Raw genomic sequence first — 13,047 nt, 5'->3', positions numbered from 1 at the left:
GAAATAAAAATAAATAAAAAATAAATCCCTCTTCTATACAGTGGGAAGAACAAGTATTTGACACACTGCCGATTTCGCAGGTTTTCCAACTTACAAAGCATGTAGAGGTCTGTAATTTTTTTATCATAGGTACACTTCAACTGTGAGAGACGGAATGTAAAACAAAAATCCAGAAAATCACATTGTATGATATTTAAGTAATTAATTAGCATTTTATTGCATGACATAAGTATGCTAATGAATTACTTACAAATCATACAATGTGATTTTCTGGATTTTTGTTTTAGATTCTGTCTCTCACAGTTGAAGTGTACCTGATCAAATTTACAGACCTCTACATGCTTTGTAAGTAGGAAACCCTGCAAAATCAGCATTGTATCTAATACTTGTTCTCCCCACTGTAAGACCTTTAAGGTACAGCAAATACAAATCCTATGTTTTTTTCTCCGTTTGAAACGCTCTCTTCTGTAAAACAAAAAAGTATGCAGAATAAATTGACTTTGACCATTCCCTCATCTTTGTTAGTATTTTACATTATTTGATCTTGATTATTCAAGATAATGCTATGATAATACTATGTACAGTTGTCTCTGTCATCCTTTTCTGGCCATTGGTGAAGACGCTATTTTCCTTAAATGTTTCTTTCAGTCCATATACAGCGCATTCAGAAAGTATTCAGACACCTTGACTTCTTCCACATTTTGTTACGTTAAAGCCTCACTAAAATGGATGAAGTAGTCCCCCCCCCATTAATCTACACACAATGCCCCATAATGACAAAGCAAAAACAGGTTTTTAGACATCAACACTAAAAATGATATTTAAATACGTATTCAGACCCATTACTCTGTACTTTTCTGAAGCACCTTTGGCAGCAATTACACTCTCAAGTCTTCTTGGGTATGATGCTACAAGCTTGGCGCAACTGTATTTGGGGAGTTTCTCCCATTCTTCTCTGCAAAACCTCTCAAGCTCTGTCAGGTTGGAGGTGGAACGTTGCTGTACAGCTATTTTCAGGTCTCTCCAGAGATGTTTGACCGGGTTCAAGTCCGGGTTCTGGAAGGGCCACATAAAGAACTTTCAAAGAGTTGTCAGAAAGCCACTCCTGCGTTGTCATCGCTGTGTGCTTAGGGTCATTATCCTATTGGAAGGTAAACCTTTGCCCCAGTCTGAGGTCCTGAGTGCTCTGAAGCAGGTTTTCATCAAGGATCTCTGTACTTTGCTCTGTTCATCATTCACTCGATCCTGACATGTCTCCCAGTCCCTGCTGCTGAAAACATCCCCACAGCATGATGTTGCCACCACCATGCTTCACCATAGGGATTGTGCAAGGTTTCTCCAGACGTGATGCTTGGCATTCAGGCCAAAGACTTCAATCTTGGTTTCATCAGACCAGAGAATATTGTTTCTCATGGTCTGAGAGTCGTTAAGGTGCCGTTTGTCAAACTCTAAGTGGGCTGTCATGTGCCTTTCACTGAGGTGTGGCTTCCATCTGGCCACTCTACCATAAAAGCCTGATTGGTGGAGTACTGCAGAGATGGTGGTCCTTCTGGACGGTTCTCCCATTTCCACAGAGGAACTCTGGTGCTCTGTCAGAGTGACCATCGGGTTCTTGATCACCTCCCGGACCAAGGCCCTTCTCCCCTGATTTTCCCAGAGACAGATAATGCTTAGTCCTAGACTAAAAATATTATTCAAAGGACAATTTACAGATTATCTGCATTGTGGTTAGTTTTACTGTGAGGGAAGCAAAGATGCCTACATTCTCCTGCAGCAGTCACAGACAGTCTACAGATCACATACCAACCAGTACATGTATGCTGCCACGTATCCACACCTGCAAACAGGTGCACGAGTGCACACATGCACACGCACCCACACACACACACACCACAGTCGGGTGGAAAGTTAGACAAGACTCTTGCCGCATCCTGTCCTTCTGAAACTTCAGCTTATCATATTTCAGAGACTAGTTGTGTTGAGGAGATTGACAGAAGTACTGTTGAACCAAACCTCAGATACATCTAACTGAAACTATTCAAATACTTTACCAGACAATTTTAGCAAGATATTAAAAAACTCAACTAAATTCACCCTCCAAAATCACCATTATGAGAAATGTATTCATGCTTCTGACCATTACAACAAGCATCTCACAAGTGATAAAACCCCACTTGTCATGTTATATTTCCATGGAAATATTCAGTGTTGTTGTTTACTGCTTATGTATCTGCACCTCTATCTTATTAAGCTAATAACTACAGTAGATAGGAAAAATATTGCCTCTAATGCACAATATGGAGCGTCATATGGAGACACAGCAAGACTCTTTCTTGTTTCTTACTTTTGGATGTTGGCAATATATACTGCAGTTGTACATGAAACCTGCTTTTTATTGTGCAGTGTAGTTAAAATGAAAGCCTGAATAAAATGTAGTTATTTACTCTGACAGATAAGCAAATGGTTTTGGCTCATGTTAGGAGCAGGAGACATTTACCTCTAATCACACCAGTTGATGGACTTTCTTTGTGGTTTCCTGTGAGTAGGCTCCTCGTCTTCCTCTCTATTAATAGAATTCTCTCAGTCACAGACACGGTATGTATGTATGTTATGTAGTTTGTGATAGTCTGTTTCTCTGAAACATTGCGTTATTCACCCCTGATCTGGCTCGTTATCTGTTTTTGATCATCCTCCTTTGCTGTGAGTTATTCCTCTGATACAACTCTTGCACTAGTATATATACACTGTGTACAGCTATATCATTGGTATTGAGTCAAATGAATTCTGGGGAGATCATTTGAGATGTGGTGATCTGTTGCCAGACTACTAGTTAATATTATATTCATGTTGACCCTGACCTCGGACATGACCGTTGACCCTTAAACAGCAGTTACTGCCTTCTTCCTTGGCATGACATGTTGCAAATGGCAGGGTAATACCAAAGCAAAGAGCAGGGTCTGCCATTTTCATTTCTTAGTTTACTATTCTTCTCATGTATATTATTAATTAAAGAGCAGTGTAATTCCTGACAGTGAAGCAGAGTTCAAACTGCATTCTTTGTGTAGGTTCTGCGTCAGTCACACGACATACTGTGTTTTACAACTAGCCCATGTCTTGTTATAAGAATACATGTGAAAAGCAGCACTGCAATTGTTTGAATTACATTAAATGATTACCTATCTTGTAATATATAATGATGCATTGGAACATGGTAGAAGAATGCCATAGAGTAATACTAATTATAACAAATTACCATGAGATTGCAAAGTAAATGATTTGTATACACTACCGGTGTAGTATAACACCTACTCATTTAAGGATTTAAGGATTTCATTTAAGGACATCAAAACTATGAAATAACACATATGGAATCATGTAGTAACCAAGAAAGTGTTAAACAAATCTAAATATATTTTATATTTGAGATTCTTCAAATAGCCACCCTTGATGACAGCTTTGCACACTCTTGGCATTATTTCAACCAGCTTCACCTGGAATGCTTTTCTAACAGTCTTGAAGGAGTTCCCACATATGCTGAGCACTTGTTGGCTGCTTTTCCTTCACTCTGTGGTCCGACTCATCATTGGTTAGAGCGTTGGGCCAGTAATCGAAAGGTTGTTAGATCAAATCCCCTGTAACACTCCGGGTGTCGTGGGTGTGGAGTCAAATGCAGGAGACAGAGTTCAATGCTGTGCGTCTTTACTAGCACCAAACGCACCACAGGGTGCACACAAAAGTAACGTTCCCAAACACAGGGGAAAAAGTACAAATAGGAAAAAATCACGACTAAGCACGTACCTCTACAACAGAGCCGAAGGTTTACAATAAAATAATCCCACACAACAACCAGGCGGGCCGGCTGTCTAATAAAGACAAACTAATTAAACATAAACAGGTGCTACCACTAAACATACAAGGAGGGGGAGGAAAAACAATCAGTGGCAGCTAATAGGCCGGTGATGACGACCGCCGAGCGCCACCCGCCCGGGAAGGGGAACCACCCTCGGTCGGACTCGTGAGAGTACCCCCACTCTGACGCGCAGCTCCCGCAGCGCGCCGACACCGGCCTCGAGGTCGCCCCGGAGGACGAGGTGCAGGGCGATCCGGATGGAGGCGATGGAAATCCCTCAACATGGATGGATCCAAGATGTCCCCCACCGGTACCCAGCACCTCTCCTCCGGACCGTACCCCTCCCAGTCCACGAGGTACTGCAGGCCCCTCACCCGGCGTCTTGAGTCCAGAATGGCCCGGATCGTGTACGCCGGGGTCCCCTCGATGTCCAGAGGGGGGGAGGGACCCTCCGGTACCTCACTGTCCTGCAGGGGACCAGCTACCACCGGCCTGAGGAGAGACACATGAAACGAGGGGTTAATACGATAATAAGAAGGGAGTTGTAATCGATAACACACCTCGTTTATTCTCCTCAGGACTTTAAAGGGCCCTACATACTGCGGACCCAGCTTCCGGCAGGGCAAGCGGAGAGGTAGGTTTCGGGTCGAGAGCCAGACCCTGTCCCCCGGTACAAACACGGGGGCCTCACTGCGGTGGCGGTCAGCACTCCTCTTCTGCCGTCCACTCGCTTGTCGTAGAGATTCCTGGACGGCCCTCCAGGTCTCCTTGGAGCGCTGTACCCATTCCTCTACCGCAGGAGCCTCGGTCTGGCTCTGATGCCATGGTGCCAGGACCGGCTGGTACCCCAACACACACTGAAAAGGGGACACGTTAGTAGAGGAGTGGCGTAGTGAGTTCTGAGCCATTTCAGCCCAGGGAATGTATCGTGCCCACTCCCCTAGAAAACCGATCCACAATCACTAGAACCGCGGTGTTCCCCTGAGACGGCGGGAGATCGGTCAGGAAATCTATGGACAGATGTGACCATGGCCGCTGTGGAACGGGGAGGGGTTGTAGCTTCCCTCTAGGAAGGTGCCTAGGAGCCTTACTCTGAGCGCACACTGAGCAAGAGGAGACATAACCCTTAACGTCCTTAACCAACGTAGGCCACCAATACCTCCCCTGAAGGCTCCCCACTGTCCTCGTCACCCCAGGGTGACCCGAGGAGGGTAGGACGTGAGCCCACCGAATCAGTTTGTCCCGAACACCAAGCGGCACGTACCTTCGCCCCGCTGGACACTGAGGAGGCGCGGGTTCAGCCCGTAACGCCCGCTCGATGTCCGAGTCCACCTCCCATACCACTGGGGCTACCAGCTTAGAGGCGGGAAGGATGGGAGTAGGTTCGGTGGACCCCTCCTCGGTGTCATAAAGGCGGGACAGTGCATCTGCCTTCACGTTCTGGGAGCCCGGTCTATAAGACAAAGTAAACCGGAACCGGGTGAAGAACATGGCCCACCTTGCCTGACGTGGGTTAAGTCTCCTAGCTGCCCGAATATACACCAGATTCTGGTGGTCGGTCCAGATGAGAAAAGGGTGCTTAGCCCCCTCAAGCCAGTGTCTCCACACCTTCAGAGCTCTAACCAACGCAAGCAACTCCCGGTCCCCCACATCATAGTTACGCTCCGCTGGGCTGAGCTTCCTTGAGAAGAAAGCGCAGGGGCGGAGTTTTGGTGGCGTACCCGAGCGCTGTGATAGCACGGCACCCACCCCAGCCTCGGACGCGTCCACCTCCACTATGAATGCTAGAGAGGGGTCCGGATGCGCCAACACGGGCGCATCAGTGAACAGCGCCTTCAACCTGTTGAATGCTCTGTCCGCCTCTGCTGACCACTGCAACCGCACCGGGCCCCCCTTCAGCAGTGAGGTAATGGGAGCCGCTACCTGGCCAAAACCCCGGATAAACCTCCTGTAGTAGTCGGCAAAACCCAAAAACCGCTGCACCTCCTTTACCGTGGTTGGAGTCGGCCAATTACGCACGGCCCTAATGCGGTCCCCTCCATCACCACCCCGAGGTGGAAATGCGATATCCCAGAAAAGAGACGGCTCGTTTAGAGAACACGCATTTCTCAGCCTTGACGTATAGGTCATGCTCCAGCAGTCTACCAAGCACTTTGCGCACCAGAGACACATGCGCGGTGTGAGTGGCCGAGTAGATCAGAATGTCATCGATATAAACAACCACTCCATGCCCGCACAGGTCCCTGAGAATCTCGTCTACAAAGGATTGGAAAACGGCTGCAGCATTCTTTAACCCATACGGCATGACGAGGTACTCATAGTGGCCGGATGTAGTACTAAATGCGGTTTTCCACTCGTCTCCCTTCCGAATACGCGCTCCTGAGGTCCAGTTTTGTGAAGAACTGCGCTCCGTGGAACGATTCCACCGCCGTAGCGATGAGAGGTAGAGGGTAACTATACCCCACTGTGATAGCGTTTAGACCTCTATAATCGATACACGGACGCAAACCTCCCTCCTTTTTCCTCACAAAAAAGAAACTCGAGGAGACGGGTGAAATGGAGGGCCGAATGTACCCCTGTCCCAGCGACTCCGTGACATATGTCTCCATTGCCAACGTTTCCTCCTGGGACAGAGGGTACACGTGACTCTTGGGAAGCGCAGCGTCTACCTGGAGATCTATCGTACAATCCCTTCCCGGTCGATAAGGTGGTAATTTAGTCGCTTTCACTTTACTGAAAGCGATTGCCAAATCGGCATACTCGGGGGGAATGCACACCGTGGAACCCTGGTCTGGACTCTCCACCGACGTGGCACCGATGGAAACTCCCAAACACCTTCCAGAACACTCCTCTGACCACCCCTGGAGAACCCCCTGTCTCCATGAAATTTTAGGATTGTGCCGGGCCAACCAGGGAGTCCCCAGCACCACTGGAAACGCAGGCGAATCAATAATAAAAAAACTGATACGCTCCCTATGATTCCCCTGCGTCACCATGTCCAGTGGGACTGTGGTCTCCCTGATCATCCCTGACCCTAATGGCTGGCTATCTAGGGAGTGCACGGGGAAAGGAGAATCTATCGGCACCAGCGGCACCCCTAACCTAAGGGCGAGTCCGCGATCCATAAAGTTCCCAGCTGCGCCTGAATCGACTAGCGCCCTATGCTGGGAAGAGGGAAACAAGTGAAGGAAAGAGATTAAGACAAACATATGGCCAACAAGGGGTTCTGGGTGAGTTTGATGCCGACTCACCTGGGGTGACCGGGAAGCGTTCCGCCTGCCATCTCTACTCCCAGACGGACCCCCCCAGCACCGATCAGACGTGTGCCCTCGCCGACCACAGTTGGTGCAGGGAAGGCCACCTCCTCCGGTACCCCTCAGCGTAGCCCCTCCCAACTCCATGGGAATGGGAGCGGAGGGGCTTGGTGGTGGAAGGCACAGAACCCTCTCTGAACGCCCGCGGGCAGCCAGCAGATTATCCAGACGAATGGACATGTCGATCAGCTGATCCAGTGACAGAGTGGTGTCCCGACACGCTAACTCCCGGCGGACGTCCTCTCGGAGACTACACCTGTAGTGGTCCATAAGGGCCCTGTCGTTCCACCCAGATCCGGCTGCCAGGGTCCGGAACTCCAGCGCGTAATCCTGGGCGCTCCTCTTCTCCTGCCTGAGATGAAATAATCGTTCTCCCACCGCTCGGCCGTCTAGAGGGTGATCAAACACGGCACGGAAGCGGCAGGAAAACTCTGTGTAGTGCTCCCGCGCTGAGTCTGGGCCATTCCAGACTGTGTTCGCCCACTCCAGAGCACGACCCGTGAGGCAGGAGATGAGGACACTCACCCTCTCTGCTCCTGAGGGAGTGGGTCTGATGGTGGCCAGGTATAGCTCCAGCTGAAGCAGAAACCCCTGGCAACCCGCCGTCGCTCCATCATAAGCCCTCAGTAGCGTCAGACGGAGGGTGCTGGAGTCGGGAGATGGGGAGTCCGGAACCGTGGGTGCCGAAGGTGGAGAGAGGAGACCACTCCTCTCCCATCTTTCCATTCTCTCCATCACCTGATCCATCGCGGATCCGATCCGATGGAGGACGGTGGTGTGGTGGAGAACCCTCTCCTCCATCGAAGGGAGAGGGCCGGCTGCTGCTCCTGCTGACTCCATCAATTTGATAGGTGCGGGATTCTGTAACGCTCCGGGTGTCGTGGGTGTGGAGTCAAATGCAGGAGACAGAGTTCAATGCTGTGCGTCTTTACTAGCACCAAACGCACCACAGGGTGCACACAAAAGTAACGTTCCCAAACACAGGGGAAAAAGTACAAATAGGAAAAAATCACGACTAAGCACGTACCTCTACAACAGAGCCGAAGGTTTACAATAAAATAATCCCGCACAACAACCAGGCGGGCCGGCTGTCTAATAAAGACAAACTAATTAAACATAAACAGGTGCTACCACTAAACATACAAGGAGGGGGAGGAAAAACAATCAGTGGCAGCTAATAGGCCGGTGATGACGACCGCCGAGCGCCACCCGCCCGGGAAGGGGAACCACCCTCGGTCGGACTCGTGACATCCCCGAGCTGACAAGGTAAAAATCTGTCGTTCTGCCCCTGAACAAGGCAGTTAACCCACTGTTCCTATGCTGTCATTGTAAATAAGAAATTGTTATTAACTGACTTGCCTAGTTAAATAAAGGTCAAATAAAACATTTAAATAAATAATGTCAAAGTGGAATAATGTCAACAACAAAAAAAGTGTGAATGAGTATTCAACACCTTTGTTATGGAAATCCAAAATAAGTTCAGAAGTAAAATTTTGCTAAACAAGTCGCATAATACTTTGCATGGACTCACTCTGTGTGCAATAATAGTGTTTAACACGATTTTTTAATGACTATCTGATCTCTGTACCCCACACATGCAATTATCTGTAAAGTTGGTCAGTCGCGTTGTGAATTTCAAACACAGATTCAACCAACAATACCAGGGAGGTTGTCTAATGCCTCACAAAGAAGGACATTTATTGGTAAAATTACACAATTACACTTTGGATGGGTTATCAATATAAACAGTCACAACAAATATACTGGAATCATTCCTAACTTAGTTGCTGGAGAGAAAGAAACCCGCTCAGAGATTTTACCATGAGGCCAATGGTGACTTTAAAACAGAGTTTAATGACACGCAGCCATACCTTCTCCATGCTGCTCTTCGTCGTCCTCCTCGCCTTCCTGTGGAGGAACTGGGAGGTCATCTCGCAGTAACTGGATCGCTTCCTGATGTCCCCGAGTTGACCTACAGGGGTGGGGCTCTCTCAATGAGTGACGAAGGGGGGCGACAGCGGGGCGGGGCTCCCTGAACAATGAGGGACAGAGGCGGGGCCTGGTGTGAGGGGCGGGGGACGACTGACTAACAAACCGGTACTCTGCCTCTGATGCATGTGGTGGAGCGAGGCCAACACAGGGCGGGCTTAGCGGAAAGGAGGAGGATGATGAGGAGCCAGTGAAATTGTTTACACATGGAAGACATTTTCTTGCAAAAACATCCTGTGGCGGACTGCAATAGCATCGAATAGTCCCCGCGATATGCAACTGTTCAGGGAAATCAGGAACCAATACACACAGTCAGTCAGGAAAGCAAAGGCTAGCTTTTTCAAACAGAATTTTGCATCCTTTAGCTCTAACTCCCAAAAGTGTTGAGACACTGTGAAGTCCATGGAGAACAAGAGCACCTCCACGCAGCTGTCCACTGCACTGAGGCTAGGCGACAAGGTCACCACCGATAAATCCATGATAATCTAATTAATCGATAAAATTTCAATAAGCATTTCTCTACGGCTGGCCATGCTATCCTCCTGGCTACCCCAACCCCGGCCAACAGCTCCACACTCCTCGCAACTACTTGCCCGATCCTCCCCAGCTTCTCCTTCACCCAAATCCAGATCGCAGATGTTCTGAAAGAGCTGCAAAACCTGGACCCGTACAAATCAGCTGGGCTAGACAATCTGGACCCTCTCTTTCTAAAACTATCCACCGCCATTGTTGCAACCCCTATTACCAGTCTGTTCAACCTCTCTTTCGTTTCGTCCGAGATCCCTAAAGATTGGTAAGCTGTCGCGGTCATCCCCCTCTTCAAAGGAGATGCTATTCTATACCCATACTGTTACAGACCTATATCCATCCTGCCCTGCCTTTCTAAAGTATTTGAAATCCAAGTTAATAAACAGATTACTGACCATTTCGAATGACACCGTACCTTCTCTGCTGTGCAATCCGGTTTCCGAGCTGGTCACGGGTGCACCTCAGCCACGCTCAAGGTACTAAACAATATCATAACCGCCATCGATAAAAGACAGTACCGTGCAGCCGTCTTCATCGACCTGGCCAAGGCTTTCAACTCTGTCAATCACTGTATTCTTATTGGTAGACTCAATAGCCTTGATTTCTCAAATGACTGCCTCGCCTGGTTCACCAACTACTTCGCAGATAGAGTTCAGTGTGTAAAATGTTGTCCGGACCTCTGGCAGTGTCCATGGGGGTACCACAGGGTTCAATTCTCTGGCCGACTCTTTTCTCTGTATATATCAACGATGTGTCTCTTGCTCCCCGATCCACCTCTACGCAGACGACACCATTCTGTATACATCTGGCCCTTCTTTGGACAATTGTTAACTAACCTCCAAATGAGCTTCAATGCCATACAACACCCCTCCCGGGGCCTACAACTGCTCTTAAACGCTAGCAAAACCAAATGTCAGGATTTGGCCAGGGTTGTTCCGGTTTTTGGTCACTAGGTGCCCCCATTGTGCCTTTTGACCTTTTCTTTTCCCTTGATCCCCATTATTATTTTCACCTGTGCCTCGTTTCCCCTGATTGTATTTAAACCCTTTGTTTTACTCAGTTCTTTGCTCTGTGTTTGTATGTTAGCACCCAGCCCTAGTACTCTGTGAACTCTTGTTGATCCCGGTGGACTCTCTTGTGGAATTCTGTTTTTTTGTTCTTGTTTGTTTGTTTTTAGTATCTTTTGAGGCTTTTTTGTGCTATAGCTTCCACCTTGTGGATTTACCTTTTTGTCTTGGAGGATTACCTTTGTTCTTGTGGAATTCCTTTTGAGGTTGTGGAGTTACATGTTTTCCTGAAGAACTTCACTTTTTACTTCATTAAATACACCGTCTCAAGTACTGCTGTGTCTGCCTCATCTTCTGGGTTCTGCTGACTATTCGTGGCTCAGTTGGTTTAGTGACTGTTTCTCACTCCGGAGACCCGGGTTCGTAACCGGGTCCTGACAGAAACACAGAGCCAGAAATGAACCCAGAGGCAGCCAGTTCCCAGGACCTTGTTGCCATGCTGTCCCACCACCAGGAGACTGTCCAACGCCACAAAGCCGCCCTGGTTCAGCAAGAGGCCTTAATGGCTAGACATTCTCATCTTCTGTCGGAGATGCTGACTTCCATAAAGCAGATATCTGATCGACTTACCCCGGCAACAGTTCCCGTCCCAGTACCTCAGATTCACGTACCCATGGCAGTTAACCCTCTGGCTGAACCTCGTCTTCCACCTCCCCAACGGTTCTCAGGTGATCCAAGTGTAAAGGGTTTCTCACCCAATGTTCTCTCTCCTTCGAGCTGCAACCCTCGTCGTTCCCCACCGACCGATCTAAGATCGCATATATCATCACCCTGCTGTCGGAAAAAGCCCTGGCCTGGGCTACTGCTGTGTGGGATGCCCATAGTTCCTGCTGTGCCAGCTACTCTGCCTTTGCTGAGGAATTCAAACGAGTGTTTCAAGGCCCAAGCAGTGGTCCTGACTCAGCCAAACAGCTCCTGACTCTCCACCAAGGTAGGCGCAGCGTGACGGACTATGCCATCCAGTTCCGCACGGTGGCAGCAGCGAGTGGCTGGAACAACGAGGCGCTCACAGTGTGCTTTCTGAAAGTCCTTTCCGACACTATCCAAGATGAACTGGCCACTCGGGAACCACCGGACAAACTCGAGTCCCTGATCAAGTTGGCCTCACACATTGACCAGCGTCTGAGAGAGAGAGAACTCAACCGTAGACCTCTAGCCCCTATCAGTCCCAGCTCCGAGTCCCCACCTTTATCCTCGCTGGCTCCACCGGAACTCATGCAGATTGGACGCATCTCCCAGGCTGAGAGAGACCGCCGGATGAGGGAGCGACGCTTTCTATATTGCGGCACACCGGGCCATTTCCGTTCCACGTGTCCCGGGCTCCAGGGAAACGCTCTGTCCCGTACAGACCGGGGGGAACTGTAATGGGAAACATAACCTCCTCCCATCCGTCCAACTCCCGTCTGCTCATTCCAGTCATCCTTTCCTGGGACAACCACAAGCTTCACCTTCAAGCCTTGGTAGACTCTGGAGCCACAGGTAACTTCATGGATGGTGTCTGGGCGAAGGAGAATGGCGTTCCCTCTGAACCTCTAAGTGACCCCATGAGGGTTACTACATTGGATGGAAGCCCTTTGGGATCTGGACTTGTCACTCATGTCACTACCTCCTTGCGACTTTTAGTTTCGCAACACCAGGAATTGATGAACTTTCATTTGATCTCCCGATCCGAGTTCCCTCTCGTCCTTGGATACCCCTGGCTTCACAGCCATAACCCTCACATCGACTGGTCTGTGGGCACTATCAAGCAGTGGGGTCCTACGTGCCAAGCTACTTGTATTTTCCCGAATTCCCCGAGTTCTACTCCCGAGTCTTTAGAATCCATCGACCTGACCCGAGTTCCCGAGTGTTACCATGACCTCAAACTGGTATTTAGCAAACAGAGGACCACCATGCTACCACCCCATAGACCTTATGATTGCCCCATCGAACTGTTTCCGGACACTTGCCCCCCCCAGGGGTCGGATCTTTTCCCTATCTCCACCCGAACGAGCTGCTTTGGATACCTACATCAAGGACGCTCTGGAAGCAGGCCTCATGCGTCCATCCACCTCCCCGGCGGGAGCAGGGTTTTTCTTTGTGGCCAAGAAAGACGGTGGATTACGTCCTTGCATCGACTACCGGGGACTCAATGCTATAACCGTCCGTAACCGTTACCCGCTACCCCTTATGGCCACAGCCTTCGAACTGCTCCAGGAAGCAGTTGTTTTCACTAAGCTTGACCTGCGGAACGCATACCATCTTGTGCGGATCAGACCTGGTGACGAGTGGAAGACCGCTTTCAACACGCCTACTGGTC

This window comes from Oncorhynchus gorbuscha, linkage group LG18 (genome assembly GCF_021184085.1).
Source record: "Oncorhynchus gorbuscha isolate QuinsamMale2020 ecotype Even-year linkage group LG18, OgorEven_v1.0, whole genome shotgun sequence".
NCBI lineage: Eukaryota > Metazoa > Chordata > Actinopteri > Salmoniformes > Salmonidae > Oncorhynchus > Oncorhynchus gorbuscha.
Note: the sequence above shows the minus strand (reverse complement) of the source record.